General features: G+C 39.5%; 1 pseudogene; it reads right to left on the bottom strand.

The window, feature by feature from the left end:
• The window catches only part of LOC126622694 (zinc finger BED domain-containing protein RICESLEEPER 2-like), a 43,921-nt pseudogene that overhangs the window by 11,714 nt on the left and 11,944 nt on the right, over window positions 1-20,263 (bottom strand).

Raw genomic sequence — 20,263 nt, 5'->3', positions numbered from 1 at the left:
CACCTGCCCGCTGCTGTCAGTCCTTCTCTTCAGTTCACGCTGCCAAATGGCAGCTTCCCCCCGCGTCACACTGCCTTGCGTCCCTGCTGACCTTCTCTCCTTCCTGCGTCTCTGCGAGCTGCCCAAAGGGCAGCCCCTTTCTCCTTCCCGCTGCTCAAAGGCAGCTTTCTCCCTTATCTTTCTCTCCTGCCCCGCGTCACTCTCTTCTATCTCTCCCCGTACTGACCTCTCTTCCCTCGCCCTCTTTCACTCTGCCCAAAGGCGGCTCTTTCCTTTCCCTCACTCCCCCTGCTATCTGCTGCCAAAGGCAGCTTATTTCGTTCCCCCCACTGCCAAGGCTGCAAGGTCTTGTTTATTCTTTTCTCTCCCGAGGCTAATGCCTCACCCACCACACTAATGCTGCAAGTGCAGTTTTTTTATTCCTTCTGTGCCTTTCACCTACCACACTCTGCAAAGCTTTTTATTATTTTTCTCTTTTCTGATCCCCAAGTGCTCCTTTTCTTCCTCACACCTCCAGCTCGAAAAGCACCTGTATGCATATTTACTATATCAAAAGTAGAGAACAACGTGTGTGTGTCTATTTATATGTGTGTGTATGCATAACAAAATATAAAACTTGGATCAATTACTTATTTTAAACTAAAGGTGGAAGGGATAAGAATTAATACTTAAACTAAAACAAATCTTACTTTTTGACGAATTTATTATTTAAAACTCATTTGTGCCATTTTTATTTTCTTTGCATAATAAATCCTATAAACACAAAAATAACGTAAATAGTTCAAAAATATAAGGAATTAACTAAGAAAAGACGAGTGAATTTGAAGTAAAAATATATATAAATATGATCCGATCAAAGAGGCAGTCCCTTCTTCTCCAGACAACATATGACGTCCATCCTTCATATCCCCCACTGGTCCTCTTACCGTTGGGGATTCAGTGGTGAAGAATGATATGACCGCTGCGGTGGTGGCCCGGATGAAGGATTTATTTTGAAAAACATGTTCATTTGAGCAACATCATATAGCATGCAATTAACAATTAAAAGGCGGAATCATGCTTGCATGCACTCAAAAACAAAACATTACCATGAAATTCAAAGCCTAGTAGATTGGTGAACCAATAATCAACTCAAAAACAAAGTGAGTTGAAAAATACCTTTGTAGATTCCTCTTTGCATAAGCAAAGGCTAATCACCCAAAGAGATAGGGCCTTCATTCCTTGTTTCTTAGATCCATGGATTTGGATGGAAAAATAGGTTTCTCCAAGTTCCCAAAATAGGGAACCTCTAAGTCTCTTCACCAAGGTTTGATTGTAGAAGAAATGAGTGACCTTGGAGTAGTAGGATTGCTAGATGTACCCTCCAAGGTGTTGGCCTCTTTAGAGAGAAAATGGAGAGACAATTCTCACCAATTTTCCCCTAAAATAAACCCTTAATTTTTCCTTAATGAATTTTGGCTATAAAGTCATTTATATAGTCACTTCTTTAAGTAACCTAAACAACCAAAACCCTAATTCATCTAATATGGCCGGCCATTTAGGGATGTTTGGGCTTTTGGGCTTTAATGAATCTTTATTCATTAAATTGTCATACAATTTAAGTTAATGGGCTTGACGTTCGAAGCCCATTGGGCCTTAAGGTCCAAAACTATCCCGAAGTCTTTAACGAACTTATTCGTTTGATTAATTAACATATTAATTAATCCTTGCCATAATTAAATGATTAAACCATTTAATCATTCTTACTCATTTCCGTTTAATCTCCAATCTCTACCTTTTACGGTGTGCGATCCATTAGGTTCCTTTTAGCGAGGTAGTGGGCGATTAAAACCATTTTACATCGATTGTGAATTGAAACTATTTTCAATTCTCCCTTTAGTGATTACACACGTTTAGGGCTTCCACAAACCATGAGTGACACCTAGCAGCATATCATGGTTACCCAAGCTAATCAGAAGAGGTGGAGAACCTATTCAGTTCGGGATTACAAATGCAATACGGTCCTTCTCTAATCTAATACTCTTGACCACATTGTTTGGTATGATAGTTTATTTACTCATGTCTACTATCCAATGTGAATCGTTTGCTTATATGATTTCCTTGAATGTGATTTGGAACGCATTCCCCAATCTCATTCATACTCTGGCCAGAGATTCCAAATCATATCATAGAGTATTCTCCCTCAACTGTTTGAAGGTTAGAGATCCCTTGTTGCGCATTCACTTGTCTCCATAGCTAAGTGGCTTAACCCCAACGATGCCGTGACACCCCGATGGGGTGAATTAGACATAATCAAAGATTAAGGACTTAACCACAAGACAACTGTGATGCCTCAGGTAAAAGGACTACTTTGCATTATCCCAACCATGAGTTCTCATGTGACATGGAATATAAGAATTCTTTTGTTGATCACGTTCAGTGAACTCATTCTCTTATTGAACACCTACGTACTTGTCTTGATGTCACACACACCAATGACTCGAGACTAGTCACTCTCCCTGAGAGAAGACACAGTACGTACTGATCTTAACGGACTGTCAATGCCCAATTGGTAATCCTATGATCAGGAACATTTAGGATGTGTCTACGAAAGAATGGTCTCATTAATCTAACTTCATTAGATTGCATTCTCCCAATCACATATTCCTTGGACTTTATCGTTTAAGCATATAACATTTATATGAGACGGCTCAAACAATAATCTTTGCCCTTTATATGTTAAACTAGATTAGTTTAACATTTGAAATGTCCGTAAAGTATCATCATATGATTGGTTTTAGGGCACATTTCCAACAATCTCCCACTTGCACTAGAGCCAATCAGCATTGGTCATCAGTGATGATACCTCTTCTGTAGTCATTTCATAAATGGCTGAAAAGTAGGCCTAGACAATGGATATCTATATGTTATCCATAGAAGCAACCTTGAGAATAACGACGTCACCATTATACATGATTCTCAATCATGTGGTTCAGTCTCTCATTTGTGTTCGGATCTTGATGAGCCCTTGATTCCCAGGCTTGAGCTATCGCCCCATTAGTGTCATACACTTTCTGGTTGGAACCGTATAGAGAGTTCATAAATGAACTTTCCCATCCAAACAACATTGTTGTAAACTTCTATATGGCAATATATCTTGCATTCATAATGGAACACACTAAAGTCATTACTTTAATGTTTCCATCCAAATATCTCTTTAGTCATAATAAAGAGATATCTGTTTATTTCTTCATTCGTAATGAAGAAACATCCAATGATGGATTAGATTCATAATCTAATACATTTACGCTTCCATTACGTTACTCTAATTCTTCCTCATTCTTTGAGGAATCTATCCTTAAGTATTTCTTAAATACTTAAGGACTCACTTGACAGTTGCCACGGTTCTGATCCTGGGCTTGCACTGATATCGTCTTGTACCGTTCTAGGTACAACTCATATCAATGTTTTTCATACAATATGAAATACATAAATCACCTTTCTGCTTATGCATAAAGGATTCAATTTACGCATTATTTCTATGGGAGTCAAAGGGTACGTTCCCTTTGAGAAGGGCAACTTGCTAGTCTCACTAGAATCGTCCTTCTTATTGAAGTTTATCATCATATGAGAAACTTCCTAGCATCCATTGTCTATTATTAGGGATTGATATAATCCAATTATATCATGAAATATATCATTATAGATTTCCATCCCATGTATATAGACTATATCTCCCATATACATTCTATCTTCATATAATGTATTAAAGTCATAACTTTAACGAAGAAGTATTCTTTTCATTTCCAAAATTAATATATCATATATACTTAAATTTTAGGAACATGATTAACTCCCACTAATCTTTTGTAAAACTCGTAAACAAAAGATTCATTTACATCTTGATGAGAAATCAAACGATTTGATCCTTTTTCCTCATAAAATGCAAATAGCTCCCACTAACTTGCTAAGATCCATGATGGATGGATCTCTACAACTTACATGTCTTGTGATTTATAGTTTTGGACATATATTATCAAGACTATCTTAATAATGGTTTCGGAAACCCATATTATGTCAAAACATTGAATCACCATTTTAGTTGTAGCTAGCAATCTTCGAATTAATTGAAACCAAGCCTATCTCAAAGATGGTTTCTTCAAAGTCAACCATTCTCTTTGATTGTAGTTACCTTAAGCTACCAATTAGCTATGAAGGTTTCATTATTTCGAGTCAAATGGTACTTTACCATTTCCTTGAGTATATATCGTATATGCACTCAATGTAGTCATAAGGATTTTCATTCTTATCGACTACCTTGGAGCTTGTGGTATAGGAACTAGGTTGTTATATTTGTTGATTACTATCTTGTCTCTCAAAGAACCCATTCTTTGAGTTCTATCTCTCGTTCATTTGCTTTTAGGCAAATCACATTGTAGAATTACAATGAACTACCCAACAAAACAACATTTGTTAGTTGGTTTATAGAAGCGATTTCCAAAAGTTATTTTAAGGATATCCTACAAGATTATTATCAAACAAATATTGCTTGTTAGCATACAACCCCAAATCTTTAACATGCTTAAGATTTGTCTTTCTTTCCAACTACATCTTATGGAGTCATGAAAATATTGGAAGATCTTCTCATCGACAATCATATTGTTTTAGAAGTATATATCCTATATATGGGTAATAGATAACATTTAACGAACTAAATCTTATTCAAGTTCGTTCTTCTCCTAATGGAGAAATACATTATCTTATGATGCTATTTTCCTTGATATCTTTCAAGGAAACTCATCTAAAGTGTTACCTTTCCTTGGATCAAATCTAAGGAGGTAAATACTTTAGATATCTTACTCATCTATTTACATTTCTTGAATTCTTTGAAACCTTTTGCAAAGTATTCGGACTTGTGTTTATTCAAAATAAACTATAGTCCAACCGAGAGTGATCTTCGGTGAATGTCATATAACATGAGTAGTATTATGTTGTGGACAAGTGCCACTAACATCTAAGTGAATTAACCTCAACAACTTTGTGATTCTTTCTTCTTTCCAAAAGAATAAAGATTCGAACATTTCGCCTCTATACAATTTTAACAAGAAGGTATTGGATCCGGATCTATCGATCCAAAACATCCTTGTTTCACCAACTCGTAACTTATGTTTTAGAGGTATCACAATTTAGTTAGGATTAGTCACTACCTTGCAACCTTTTGGGTTTTAAGCATCATTTTATTCTAAACAGTTAACACTACCATATCATCTCTACTATAGAGACAATCAATTAGATTACTATAATCCAATTTCTTTGGTAGTTCATATGAGGAAGTAAGTACTATCTGCTTTCGCAGAGATCTATATCTTATTCACGTTCCGTATGTGAAGCACCTTTTCTTCTCTCATATATCTTCTACTTCTTATTAGTCACACTTTTACAACGATTTGTAAAATATAGTTACTAATACGGAATCATACATTCAAGTAGAAGAACCAACTGTTTTGAACTTTTCAAGAACATTTTACAACACCTTCGAAAGGTGTGTTCTTGACACTTGCAAGACATTTCTTGCAAATACCCCTTCCAATGTCCATCCTTTCATAAAGAAAGTTTGTTCCCTTGGAGTTATTTATCTTCTTTATTTGAGTTTCACCTTTGACTACATTAGTCATGGTCCCTAAACTCCCACTATCTCTCTTGAAACCTTTTTCAATTGTGTTATACACATCAAACAATTTGGAGAGTATGTGGTTATTGTTCACTACATAGTTTACCATAAACTTAGTGAACCATTAGGATAGGGGAAACAAAGGTGAAGTCCTTGCCTAGTTTCCGTCTCGTTAAGTGGTTTAACACTTCAACACTCAATGATTCAAAATCATCATAAGTCCATGTTAATGGACTATTTTTGTCAACCAACCATTATGTTCTAAACATAATTACAAACTTTCAAGAGTTGTACAAGGCAACTCTCATTTCTTCATACAACAATTTGCAAGTGAAGAATCATGGCACATTAAGTGTCCATGCCTTTGTGCTTTCTTCTCAAGTTCTTTGTTCATTTAACAAAAAAACAAGCACTAAGTGTTTGCATTGACTAAGGGTTGTTCAAAGCAACTCCTATTTCTTCATACAACAATTTGTAATTGAAGAATTATGACATTAAAAGTGTTGTCCTCTCTATGATAGACCTTTTCTAACATATTCTTCTAATGATACATTATCAATAGGAAGATTGTGAGGATGAGACTACTTAGGTACATTTACAAGCCATTAAAGACAATCTATGGTTTTGTAGTACCAAGTCCGTAAACTAAACGTTCGGCTTTTATTTGTCAAGTGTTGGATAGCGTTTGCAAATATATTGGTAAACAAATACATAACGTATATAAATTGATTGATTTTAAGCCATTTGATTCGGGTCTTTAAATCAAATAGCATCACCCACTATTTTTGGCAAATTCCATATCCCTCATTGGAATTCGAGAGTTTTGGATGAAATTCTTAGGAGGTTATGGGAGACTCACTACTACCAAGCCCACCTCAGAATTATATCATGTTGGCTAGCGTTAATAATAATGAGAGAGTACGCTTACTCATTTGCAACAACCTCTTGCAAGTACCCATCTAGTTTGGCCTCTAGAAAATGATGCCTCAGAATTATATCATGTTGGCGTCATTGTACTTAGTTAAGTCATTCCCACCATGCCTAGTTCGTGTAGGTGTTCAAGCATAGCCTCAGAATTATATCATGTTGGCTAAACTCGTTCCCTACCTCACTTCATCATGTATGTATATAGAACTCCTCCTGAGTGTAAGCACGCACTTTGTACTCCCCCATTATAGGGTGAAGCCGGTGTACGAGTCACAAACGATCGGAGCCTACCACGGTGGAAGGCCACGAAAGAGTGTTCTAAGCACTCTCCGCTTATCAACTTAATATTGGTTTGGTTGAGGGTTTTAGGTCTCATCACATATCAATATACATTTTAATCTCTATTAAAACAATTTTGGTCCTATTACAACTATTGGTCCATATGATTGTTTTAGTTGTACATAATAATCCCACTATGCTTTTAAAACGGTTTTTAAAGCAAGAGTATATGTTACTACTAACATAAGGTTTGCATTCATTTGATGGACTATATAGTTGCCTTAGGGCCTTAGGATGACTATGAACCTTTGTTTAGATTCAACACGAGCCTTGTGTTGAATCTCGGTCTAGGGATGGAGATTGATTTTAGTTACGCGTTTAATCACATTAAGGCGTGTTGTCTTAGGGGCGTTGGACCCAATTACTTCATTTTCATGCATATCATATAAAGCAAGAAAGAAATACTTCAAAGTAAAGGATGAGCTTATGCTCATTACAACATTTGCATAAAACAAATTACCTTAAAGTAAAGAAGGACTTATGCCCTTTTACAACATTTGATCAAATCAAATTACAACCAAAATCTAATCTACACATTCCCATGGTTCAAACAAATTTGAAACGCCTTTCACATAGCTCAATTATATTATGCTTAGGTTCATAATCATCCTTTAATTAATTAACGCTTTAACTAATTAATTGAATGCAACATTTTCATTTGGTTTTTGTATCCATAAAATTGATTTAAGTGGAGCTAAACAAAATGAAAATCCAATTCTCATTTAAAGAGACAAAACAATTTTGTTCTCATCCTATTTGGGCCATCATGCAATAACCACAACTTTTTGGGCCATATTGCGAAAACATAAACTTTTGGGGTCACTTTGTAAAAACACAAAAGTCACTACTTCATGTAAATACAACTAGAACCCAAAATTTAAATAAATTCAAAACTTCATTAAAGGAGCAAAACAATTTGTCCTTTAGCGTTTTTAGGCCTTAACGTCAAAACGTAAACTTTCGGGTGAAAGTACAAATACACTAAAGTATCAAAACTTTATGTAATTGCATAAAAGCCCCAAAAATACCCTATTTTATTAGGGTGGCCGGTTTTTAGGGATAAAAATGAGTGGTGGGTGTTTTGATTTATTAGTTTTGTAAAAAACAATCAAGTAGTGCTTTCACCTTTCATAAAAATAATATATGTTTTGATGATTGATATTTCTTTCATCATTTATACAAATATTTAACACTTTAAATACTTTCATAAAAATAATATATGTTTTGATGATTGATGTTTCCATCATCATTTATACAAATATTTAACACTTTAAATACATGATAAATCATTTGAAAAACATATATCATAAACTTTATGAAATAAATCAAAACTTTGAATCAAAACACAAACCTTTGTGTTCTTGGCAAGAACATCAAGAACATATGAAGAACATCCATGAAAACCCATAAGAGCTCCATGAATGTTTTCATGCAATAAAACTCAAATTTTTATCATTCAAAATGAGGCTAACATCCTAGGGTACTTAGGGGTTCCAAAAGTCACCTTAAAACCATTTTAACAAGACAAACATGAACCCAAAAAATCACCCTTTGGATTTGGCCGAAAATCCCTAAAATCATGGCACCAAATTTTAGCTCTAATATTCATCCTCATATGAACTACATCTACAACATTTGAGATGGCAAATTTTCAAACAAAATTTACATTCAAAGAAGCAAGAATAAAGCTTGTAACAATTACAACTTTTAAATCATAAACTTATGAACTACAAAACCCAAAAGGATTCACCAACTACTAGACCTAGGCTCTGATACCACTTGAAGGATTTATTTTGAAAAACATGTTCATTTGAGCAACATCATATAGCATGCAATTAACAATTAAAAGGCGGAATCATGCTTGCATGCACTCAAAAACAAAACATTACCATGAAATTCAAAGCCTAGTAGATTGGTGAACCAATAATCAACTCAAAAACAAAGTGAGTTGAAAAATACCTTTGTAGATTCCTCTTTGCATAAGCAAAGGCTAATCACCCAAAGAGATAGGGCCTTCATTCCTTGTTTCTTAGATCCATGGATTTGGATGGAAAAATAGGTTTCTCCAAGTTCCCAAAATAGGGAACCTCTAAGTCTCTTCACCAAGGTTTGATTGTAGAAGAAATGAGTGACCTTGGAGTAGTAGGATTGCTAGATGTACCCTCCAAGGTGTTGGCCTTTTTAGAGAGAAAATGGAGAGACAATTCTCACCAATTTTCCCCTAAAATAAACCCTTAATTTTTCCTTAATGAATTTTGGCTATAAAGTCATTTATATAGTCACTTCTTTAAGTAACCTAAACAACCAAAACCCTAATTCATCTAATATGGCCGGCCATTTAGGGATGTTTGGGCTTTTGGGCTTTAATGAATCTTTATTCATTAAATTGTCATACAATTTAAGTTAATGGGCTTGACGTTCGAAGCCCATTGGGCCTTAAGGTCCAAAACTATCCCGAAGTCTTTAACGAACTTATTCGTTTGATTAATTAACATATTAATTAATCCTTGCCATAATTAAATGATTAAACCATTTAATCATTCTTACTCATTTCCGTTTAATCTCCAATCTCTACCTTTTACGGTGTGCGATCCATTAGGTTCCTTTTAGCGAGGTAGTGGGCGATTAAAACCATTTTACATCGATTGTGAATTGAAACTATTTTCAATTCTCCCTTTAGTGATTACACACGTTTAGGGCTTCCACAAACCATGAGTGACACCTAGCAGCATATCATGGTTACCCAAGCTAATCAGAAGAGGTGGAGAACCTATTCAGTTCGGGATTACAAATGCAATACGGTCCTTCTCTAATCTAATACTCTTGACCACATTGTTTGGTATGATAGTTTATTTACTCATGTCTACTATCCAATGTGAATCGTTTGCTTATATGATTTCCTTGAATGTGATTTGGAACGCATTCCCCAATCTCATTCATACTCTGGCCAGAGATTCCAAATCATATCATAGAGTATTCTCCCTCAACTGTTTGAAGGTTAGAGATCCCTTGTTGCGCATTCACTTGTCTCCATAGCTAAGTGGCTTAACCCCAACGATGCCGTGACACCCCGATGGGGTGAATTAGACATAATCAAAGATTAAGGACTTAACCACAAGACAACTGTGATGCCTCAGGTAAAAGGACTACTTTGCATTATCCCAACCATGAGTTCTCATGTGACATGGAATATAAGAATTCTTTTGTTGATCACGTTCAGTGAACTCATTCTCTTATTGAACACCTACGTACTTGTCTTGATGTCACACACACCAATGACTCGAGACTAGTCACTCTCCCTGAGAGAAGACACAGTACGTACTGATCTTAACGGACTGTCAATGCCCAATTGGTAATCCTATGATCAGGAACATTTAGGATGTGTCTACGAAAGAATGGTCTCATTAATCTAACTTCATTAGATTGCATTCTCCCAATCACATATTCCTTGGACTTTATCGTTTAAGCATATAACATTTATATGAGACGGCTCAAACAATAATCTTTGCCCTTTATATGTTAAACTAGATTAGTTTAACATTTGAAATGTCCGTAAAGTATCATCATATGATTGGTTTTAGGGCACATTTCCAACACCGGAACCTTGTCACTCCCAGAGATAACAGACTACTTTCCAAACGGTCTGATGAGTTGGCTGTTAAGGATTCTCTGGCTCTCAGTGTGCAGTGTGCAGGTTCTGTGTCTAATATGGCCCAACGCCTATTTGCTCGAACCCGTCAAGTTGAATCATTGGCGGCTGAAGTGATGAGTCTCAAACAGGAGATTAGAGGGCTCAAGCAGGAGAACAAACAGTTGCATAAGCTCGCACATAGCTATGCGACAAACATGAAGAGGAAGATTGACCAGATGCAGGAATCTGATGGTCAGATTTTACTTGATCATCAGAGGTTTGTGGGTTTGTTCCAGCAGCATTTGCCTTCGTCTTCTGAGGCTCTGCCGACTGCTGAGGCTTCAAACAGTCAACCTCCGGCACCTACTCTTCCTGGAGCTCCGCCGAGTTGTGAGGCGCCACCTAATCGTCCTTGAAGATCCCCTCTTGTAATTTTGAGTTGATTTGATTTTTTTTTTTTTTTTTAAGGTATGTACACATTTATGTAAAATTTCCAGAAAAATAAAATGGACTTCTATTTCTCTTAATGCATTTGTTGTTGTTGTTGTTTTTTTTTTTTTTTTTCTCATGCGGTGCCAACCGCACCATCCCACCCATTATTTCTTATATATATATATATATTTTTATTATTATTATAATTTTTTTTATTTTTTTATATATATGGTGCAATCCGCACCATCCCATCTTCCTACTTGCTTTCCCTTTTTTTATTCTTTATTTTTTTATTTTTTATTTTTAGGTATGGTGCCAGATCAATCCAGATTTTCCCTTTTTTTTTATTTTTTTTTATTTTTTATTATACTTTCCTGCGGTGCCAGAGGCACCATTCCTTCTCCTTTATATATATATATATATATATATATATATATATATATATATATATATATTTTGCCTTTAATTATGGTGCCAGATGCACCCCTCCCCCTTTTTTCATGTGGTGCCAGATGCACCACCACCTCTTTTTTTTTTTTTTTTTTTTATTTATTTTTATTTTTTCTGTATAAATTTGGATGGTGAGTTGAGGAATTTGCAGGGATGGTCGGGGAGCTTCGGAGCACCGCCACTGAGCACAACCGTTGCACTGCGTGTCGTCACGGAGGAAGGGATCACTAGATGCCGCTGCTCCTAATTAGATCGAAATTAGGGCTCTGATCAACGATTCCCAACCCGGCGTTGCTGTCGAAATCGATGGGGCTGTTGTAGTGGTTGCCCTTCCCGCTCTGCAACAGCCGCTTGAGTCCACACGACATGTCGTCCACGTCCCCGGCTATCCACCTTAGCAGAGACTGGTCGTGGGCCGGAGACGCTGCCGTTTCGGAGAGCATAGTCTCCCAATCCTCCAAACCCGCCAAGCCCAAGGCCGCACTTCTCGACCCCTCCTCCCGATCCGGTCACGGCCTCCAATCCGCCGCTCCAAATCGACTGGAGCTCGCAGGCCCACTCGTCTTTCGACGACTCTGGACCCCCAGCAGGCAAAGTCTCCGCAGCTAGCGACGTCGATTTGTCACCGCCACCACTGCCGTTTAAAAGACGAAGAGAGAATGGAAGAGGGTCACAGCGGAAAGTGCGAAGATGAGAGTCCTAGCTTTGATTTCGAGGGCTGCGAGGGAGAGAGAGATTGGGCCTGGGCTGCATTTTTTTGGGTGTCTTGAGGAATTCCCTGGTTGCAGTTCTTCGCACATGAAACAGTTTGTAGCAAGCAGAGTTGTCGACAATGGTTGCAGCTCAGGCTTCGTCTCCGTCGCCAAGTCAGTCCCCGAAGGAGTCGTTTGGCGTTACAAGTTTCTCTGGCCTCTGCTCGATTATTAATTTGGGCGTTTTGCGCTTACCTTCAATAACCATCATCCGGCAGCGGGGAGGAAGGTGGCGGATGATGATGAGTTGGGTGGGACCCCGACACGCTCACACGAGGGGCACATGGTGAGTGTTATGGGCGGAAACGCCCGCTTCATTTTCGCAGTCGACCGTCGAAGGAAGACGACGGAGTTTGGGCCATGGTGCTGGAATGATCCAGAAACTGAAGATGAAGAAGCAAGGTTGTAGCAGGGCACTGCTGAGATCGACGATCGGAGATGGAGGCTTGGCCGTCGATGGCGACGGAGTACGGAGCTTCTGATTTTGAACTGGATCGCCGGCATGCAAATCGTTTTCTTCACCTGATTGTTCCTTCTCTTGGAGCAATGGCGCTTGCCGGGACCGGAAGCAGATCCTGTGTTGGAAGTTTCTTCACTGCTGCTATCTGATGTTTCAGACTCATCTTCTTTACATTCATCGTCATCATCATCTTCTTCTAGCATTCTTTTCTCAAGTTCAATTGGATCTAACCCCGCCAATTGCTCAAATCTACGAAGCTTCTGCAGAAGGTGATGCTTTGTTCTCTGTACATTGGCATAGCTGCACTCCAAATCACAACCGTCTTCGTCGTCATCATCCTCACCGTCACCGTCACGTCCCTCGTCGCCGTCTTGGAATGGAGGGTCCAATACAGAAACAGGACTGCATTGTTCCTTCTCTTCCTCCTCTTGTTTGTGGCGCTCATCTGCTTCATAATCTGCCCAATCTCCGCCTCGATGGGGCGGTTGGAATTTGAACTTAGAAGCTGGACCACGTCGTCGGATATTTGGTTGGAGCGCGAAACAGCGTCGTTGCAGACGGAGAAAAGGTTGGCGAAATCCTGGTGGTGAGAGAGGAGGTCAGATTGGATTTTGGACTTGATTTGGAGCGAGTGGGAGTCGAGGCGTTGGATGAGGAGGCGGAGATCCGGCGCAGACAGAGGGGTCGTGGGGTCGCTGAGGTCCTGCGCCGACAGGAGCTCTCGGACGTTGATTGAGTCGAATAGGGCGTCCATTTCCGGCGGATCGGACGGCTGGGTCTTAATCCACTGCAAGCAAGGCCTGATGCTGCAATTCTCGCTGCAGCCCTTGCGGAGTATTCGACATCAATTACAGCTTATCCGCATTTTCGCTTTCTTCTTCTTCAAAACAGAGAGATGGGCTTTTCTGGGTATTTTGAGAGAGAGAGAGAAACGGGCCTGGGCTGGTGCCTTTTGTTGCACCTGGGCCTAGACATATACATATATATATATATATATTTTTTTTTTTGTAAATACATAATAACATATGTATTCATTTTTTTATTTTATTTTATTTTTTCGAAGAAACTGTAATTTAATTTTGTCAAAGAAAAATTGCAGATTTTTTTTTAAACAAAATAAATTTGTAATAAAATTGTCCTTCATCAATGAAACTTTAATCAAACCTTTTTTTTTTTTTTTTGATGTGACTGAACTCGAAATTGAATGCTCGAGGTGCCTACGTACCCCTCTAAAGAAGAGATCAAGTCGTAACGTAGTTCAAATACATTTTTTTTTTCTTGGTATTTTCTTTTGGTGCCGTTTGCAGTTTCAACTCGTGCAGGCAAGGAGAATTTGGTGTTGCCTTTTATGCTCGTGCAGACCAGGAGCGTTGGTGTTGCTTTTTATGCTCGTGCAGACCAGGAGCGTTGGTTCGTGCAGTTTAGGCTCGTGCGAACAAGGAGCTTTGGTTCATGCAGTTTAGGCTCGTGCGAACAAGGAGCATTGGTTCGTCAAGCGATCTGAGAGAGTTGTTCCTCGCAATCTTCATAGCAAGGATCCTTGACTGAGTAGTTGAAGAAGTCTTCTGGGAAGATGTCACGCATCGTGATGGGGATGGATGATCTTCGTGTCAAAGTTTCATTATCTCCAACACTTTCACATTGTTCTGGAGGTGAATAGGAGCTGTTTTACCCCCTTTCCCATTGGTGAGCTTGTGGAGAAGACATATGCTTCTTGTGCAATTTCTTCGGAGTGACATAAGTCCATCCTCCAACTTCACTCGGTTTGACTGGCATGTTTTTGGAGCATGCCCCCAGCGATTGAGGTGAAAATTTTGAGTTGACAGAGCCAAAAGTGACGTCTTCTTCCAGGATTTCGTCTTCTTTGTCTTCTTGGGCCTTCTCTTCAGTGCGGTCCTCTTGGGTTTGTTGCCGTGAAGATTGGCCGGTGTAGATGATGGTGCGCCTCCTTACCTTCAATGGTCCTTTTGTGTCGACTTCCAAAGTTGCTTGGCGCTTCATCTTTGAAGGAATCAAGCTTTGAACATCGTCTTTTCCTGCTAGACTGTCGAGCTTCTCTCCCTTTGGCGTTGTCTTCCTGTTTCTAGAAAGCTTCTTAGTTTCTTTGAGTCTGTCCAAAGCCGACCGTTGCGGAGGAGATCTAGCTGTGCCACTTTGTTTCTTGGGTTTTAATAACCTTTCAAAGACTGATCTTTGCGGTATTGGCGTCTCAAGCCTTTTGAAGACGGAAGTTTGGTCTCGACCACTGATGCGATCAAGTGCTGCAATTCTAGGTTTTGAATAATTCAGCCTTTCGAAGACTGAAGTTCGAGGGGCGGGTTTAGGCTCCTCTTTTGGCCTTGTGGCTTGTGGTCTTGGCTTCCTCGTTTTTTTGTAGGTCACCGATGTCCACCCTTTCTTATCACCAGTAGATGCATCTTGGTTGCTTGCCCCCGGTGATGGTTGTGTAGGAGGTGCCATGTGACTTGAACATTGACGGGAATGGTCATGCATGCTTCGGAGATGCACAGGATCGAGTGATTCAAACACGATAGTAGTAGTGTGTGCCGCAGCCGTGTCTTCGAGGTCAAGCTCGATTTCCCCTTGTTGTGCTAGCTTCAGGATGAGATCTTTCAGTACGAAGCACTTTTCCGTTGGATGACTGATGAAGCGGTGGAATTTACAGTATCTTGGGTTGTCGGTACGATTCATCTCTTCCGGCCGTCTGCACTCAGGCAAACTGATCACATTCTTGTCCAACAGGTCATTGATTGGATCATATTTATATATATTTTTACTTCGAATTCACTCGTCTTTTCTTAGTTAGTTCCTTATATTTTTGAGCTATTTACTTTGTTTTTGCGTATTATAGGATTTGTCTAGCAAAGAAAATAAAAATAGAACAAGTGAAATTTTATGTAATAAATTCGTCAAAACTGTCTGTGTAGATCAGCTTTTAAATAAAATAATAATGATAAGTCATGATGATGTTTGAAACAGCATCATGATTCATGTTTTGTAGAAGAAGAAAGGAACGGCAAAGAAGGAGAAAATAAAGAAGAAAAGGAGGGAAAGCGTCGGTGAAAGAAGAAAAAGGAATAAAAAGCTGCCTTTACCAGCAGAGGGAGTGGAGAGACAGTGGATGATGCAATGCTTAAATCACCATGACATGTGAATGGATGACTCAATACCTAACCCACCAACAATTCCCACTCTTTGCCATGCTCACCTACTCAATTCCACCAACATTTTGTGTTAAACAAGTCCATCCTCTTCCTATAAATACCATGGCATCAACCTCATTCAAATCATCCAGAAATTAACCATTTTCCAAGCCTTCCCATGCCTCTCCCTACATATCTAAACCTTCCACATCCATTCCTCCATATAACCAACCATTCAACCACCATAACCACCTTGTGCCGCCACCATTGGAGGAGAAAAGGAGAGAAGAAAAGCTGCCTTCTCTTTCGGTTAAATCTTTCCAAACTTATATTTTATTTCTGTTTTAATAATGTGTAATTAAATTTATTTTGGCTAGAGGTTAATTCAAAGCCATGAATATATTTGTAATATGAATTGATTACCTTCAGTTGTGATTTCTGAGTTGTGATTTAATTTGCTTAACTGCTTGATTGATAACTAATTTTTGTATGTCGATTAAGGATGCATACTTAATTTACATGCATGAATTTGATGCTAGAATATAAGTGAATTTCACCTAATCGTTATGAACTTATATTCACAAGTAGTGAAGGTTGCTAGTCACAATCACGTTAAGTAAATTCTTGGCATAAGTTTCATGCAAATCATAGTAACGAGTGCCTCGTCAATGCTTATGTTTTTCATAGAACTTAATGATTCTTGCTTGTATCTCTATTATGCAATTCATGTAGGGAACTTGTAGGGAATGTTTTGGGTTGTCGTATGCAATCATCCAACCCAATAACTTGTGGAAAAACTGAGGGTTAATTAGTGCAATTCACGGTTAATTTGGGGCGTTGAGATTTATAATTTATTGAAAGAACAACTGAAAATCAATTTAGGTTGCATATGTGTCATGTGTGGAGAAGAACCCTCTAGCTAATCCGTCACCTATCCTTTCACCTTAATTTCATGTTTTTGTCAATTCTGTAATTTATTTAAGTTTAATTTACTTCTCGTCAAAACCAAACCCTCCCCATTATTAAATTATATTATTTAGTTAGTTTTCATTGTTGTTAGTCTTTTAATTCAATTTCCGTCCATTTCAATTCCTAGTGTCTAATTTGATTGTTTTCATTATTTTGAGTCATTCTAAGTGTGTTTCGAGTTATTAGAGTTTTTAGCCTAGTTTTGTGTCCTTGAGTCTTGTTTAATATTTTTAAATTAATTTAGAATAGATTAGCAATCCCTCCTAATCCCCGGCCTAGAACGATACCCTACTTACATCTATACTACAATTGTCAAAAAGAGGGTTTAATTTGTGTGCTTATATTATTCGCATTAGTCATCCAGCATGGCAACTACATCAGAGTCGGGGAATGGATAAATCTTCTCTTCAAGCTCCTTCAAAGTGCGTCTACGCATCTCTTGAAAAGCTTCGGTTTGAATCGCCTTGCCTCGTGTGGAGATTTTGACGGGAGCTGTGTTGACCGTCATTGCTTCCTTGGTGGGTTTCCATGCAGCCTTTTCCACCTTTGTCCCAAGAACTTTGTCGTTCTTGTAGTCGACGATTGGTTCTTTCTTCCCATGATGGGCGATGCTCAGTTCCATGTCATGGGCGCGAGTGGCCAATTCCTCGAAGGTCCGTGGTTTAATGCCTTGAAGGATGTATTGCAAACCCCATTGCATGCCTTGGATGCACATCTCAATTGAAGAGGTTTCCGAGAGCCTGTCTTTACAGTCGAGGCTTAGAATGCGCCATCTGTTGATGTAGTCAATGACTGGCTCATCTTTCCACTGCTTTGTGCTCGTTAGCTCTAGCATGCTCACAGTGCGGCGGGTGCTATAGAAGCGGTTGAGGAATTCCCTTTCCAATTGCTCCCAGCTGTTGATGGACTCAAGCTCTAGGTCCGTGTACCACTCAAAGGCATTTCCTTTCAGCGAGCGCACAAACTGCTTGGCGAGGTAGTCTCCCTCCGTCCCCGCGTTGTTGCAAGTTTCGACGAAATGTGCAACGTGCTGCTTTGGGTTTCCTTTTCCATCAAACTGCATGAACTTTGGTGGTTGATAACCCCTTGGCATCCTTAGGGCATCAATCTTCTTGGAATAGGGCTTCGAATAGAACAAAGAGGTATGTGAGCTCCCTTCGTACTGTGCCTTGATGGTGTTGGTGATCATCTCCTGCAGTTGCTGGATAGAAAGAGATCCCATGAGTGCCGCTGCTTGGTTTGGCTCCGGCTTCCCATCGATTTTCTTCACTGGGGTTTCTTCGTCTCCGCCAGCTCCTCCCTTTAGTGGATCATCCTCTGGGTCGGGTTTATCGCCGTCCTGTGCCTCTAGTCAGTTGACTAGTGCTGCAATTTGCAAGTCTTTTTCTTCCACAGTTCGGGTTAGCCTTGCGATTGCTTCATTCATTTGAGCCAGCTGCTCATCGATTGAAGTTGCTCCAATGGTCATGACTTGCATGGTTGAACTGTCGCTTGAATCGGCATCAGAGAGCATGGATTCGGAGTATTTCCTTGGGCTTTCCCCCCTTGGTGCCCTTAGTGAGGCTAAGGTGATCAAAGGCTCGTGCCTTGGGTGCTTTTGTTCCCTTGGCAGAGTTGATGCAGGGGTCAAAGAGGCGGTAGAAGTAGCTCTTGCCATGCTTCGAGTCGTGATGCCCAAAGTCACACCAGTTGCGACGAGGACGCTTTTGTTCTTTGCGCCGGTTGCGGGAACAGTTTGAGCCTTCCTTGATGCCATTACTTTTGGAAGTGTGCTTAAATTTTTTTGAACGGGGAAAGAGATGAGAGGCAGAGATAGTCCCACTGGGCGTGCCAATTTGTGAACACGGAAAATTCCTGAAACGAAAGAGACAAGAACAACGTGCACAAACAAATATTTGTATTTTTTGATGGTTTTGGGTTACAATCTCTCTCTAATTTGATCCTCTGATTCGATCTCCGTAAGGTGTTGATTCGTGGATGTTTCGTTGATCCAAAGGGGCGTCGAGGCTTGATCTTGGATGAACAGTTGAAAGTTTCTTCAAAGGGCCGTGGGCTTGATCTTTGAAGGTGGATTTGAGCGGATCTTCAAGGGCTTTTGGGCTTGATCTTGAAGAAACAGTGATGAACAGATCTTCAAGGGCTTTTGGGCTTAATCTTGAAGAACGGTCGGATGTGTGTGGATTTGTCGATGTTGTTGATCCAAAGGGCCCTTGGGGCTTGATCTTAGGATGAACGGATGATGAACGATGAACACTTTCTTCAAGGCCCGTCGAGGCTTGATCTTGAATTGGTGGAAGTTCTTCAAGGGCCTTTGGGGCTTGATCTTGAATTGGTGGATGGTTGATCCAAAGGGCCGTTGGGGCTTGATCTTGGATGAACGATGAACGAAGAACGAAGAACACTTTCTTGATTCTTCGGGAACCTGGATGCTTGAGAGCTTCGAAGTTTCAGAGCTTCAGAGCTTCAAGGTGTAATATGAATTGGTTCCCTTTGAATGAATGAAATGGGCTTGTATTTATAGAATTTTCCAAGGCCTAATTTTGAATATAATATCCCAGATGAAATAAGTCGTTTCTGCCAGGTGTTGACACGTGTCCTATTTGATGACTTTTCTAACTTATTTCAATTTTCATTGAGTCACACGCTACGTGTAAAATTTATGTAATACATGAGCGTTGACACTTATTTATCAGTCAATATTTATTTACGAAATTTCGATGTCTACAGAAATATTGTGGGAGAATGATCTCCTTTTATAGAAGAGAGTTTCTAGCTTTGTTCTGACATTGACACGTGTCGTGTTGTGATTGGCTTCTGATGTTGACACGTGTCGCGCTATGATTGACTTCTGATGTCGACACGTGTCGCACTGTGATTGGCCTTCTGGTTGGAGGGAAACTCTTCTGGGTCCTTGATGGTATAACGTTGACCGGTGCTCAGTAGTTTCGAGATTGGTCAAGTATGGTACAAACAGTGCTCCCCTAAGTTCCCGAGTGAGGGAAGCTCCTCGGTTGGGGAATTGTAAGATCCAAGCCACTGAGTAATCACGAAACTTCTAAGTACTGAAGTGTGGTATCGTCTTCACTTGCCTTATCTATCTCATAGGTAGATGTGACATCTTCTCTGGAAGTACTCTTCCTCCATCTAGGGGTGGTATCTTTAACCGGTGGAGATGCATAAGGTAATGTATCAATTTCACTTGAAGCTTACTTGTAGTTTCAGGCTTGGTCAAGCGCGATACAAACCATGTAGTCGGAGTCCCCCAAGTCGCCGAGCTAGGAGATCTGCCGAAATAGGTGACAGACAGGGTAAGCAATCAGAGCTCCAAGCAATCAGTCTCAGATCAGAAGTTTGATTTTGAGTTCCGGCTGATTGTTCTCATTCTCCCTATCTTGCAGGCAGCATAAAAGATAAAGAGAAGAAAAAAGAGAAGAGATGATATGAGATACTTTTGCTTTTGAAGAAGTAACTTTCCACAGGCTTATTCTTGAATTGGGCTGGAGGGTTTTC

This window comes from Malus sylvestris, chromosome 5 (assembly GCF_916048215.2).
Source record: "Malus sylvestris chromosome 5, drMalSylv7.2, whole genome shotgun sequence".
Taxonomy (NCBI): domain Eukaryota; kingdom Viridiplantae; phylum Streptophyta; class Magnoliopsida; order Rosales; family Rosaceae; genus Malus; species Malus sylvestris.
This window is presented reverse-complemented; position numbering and strand designations above follow the sequence as displayed.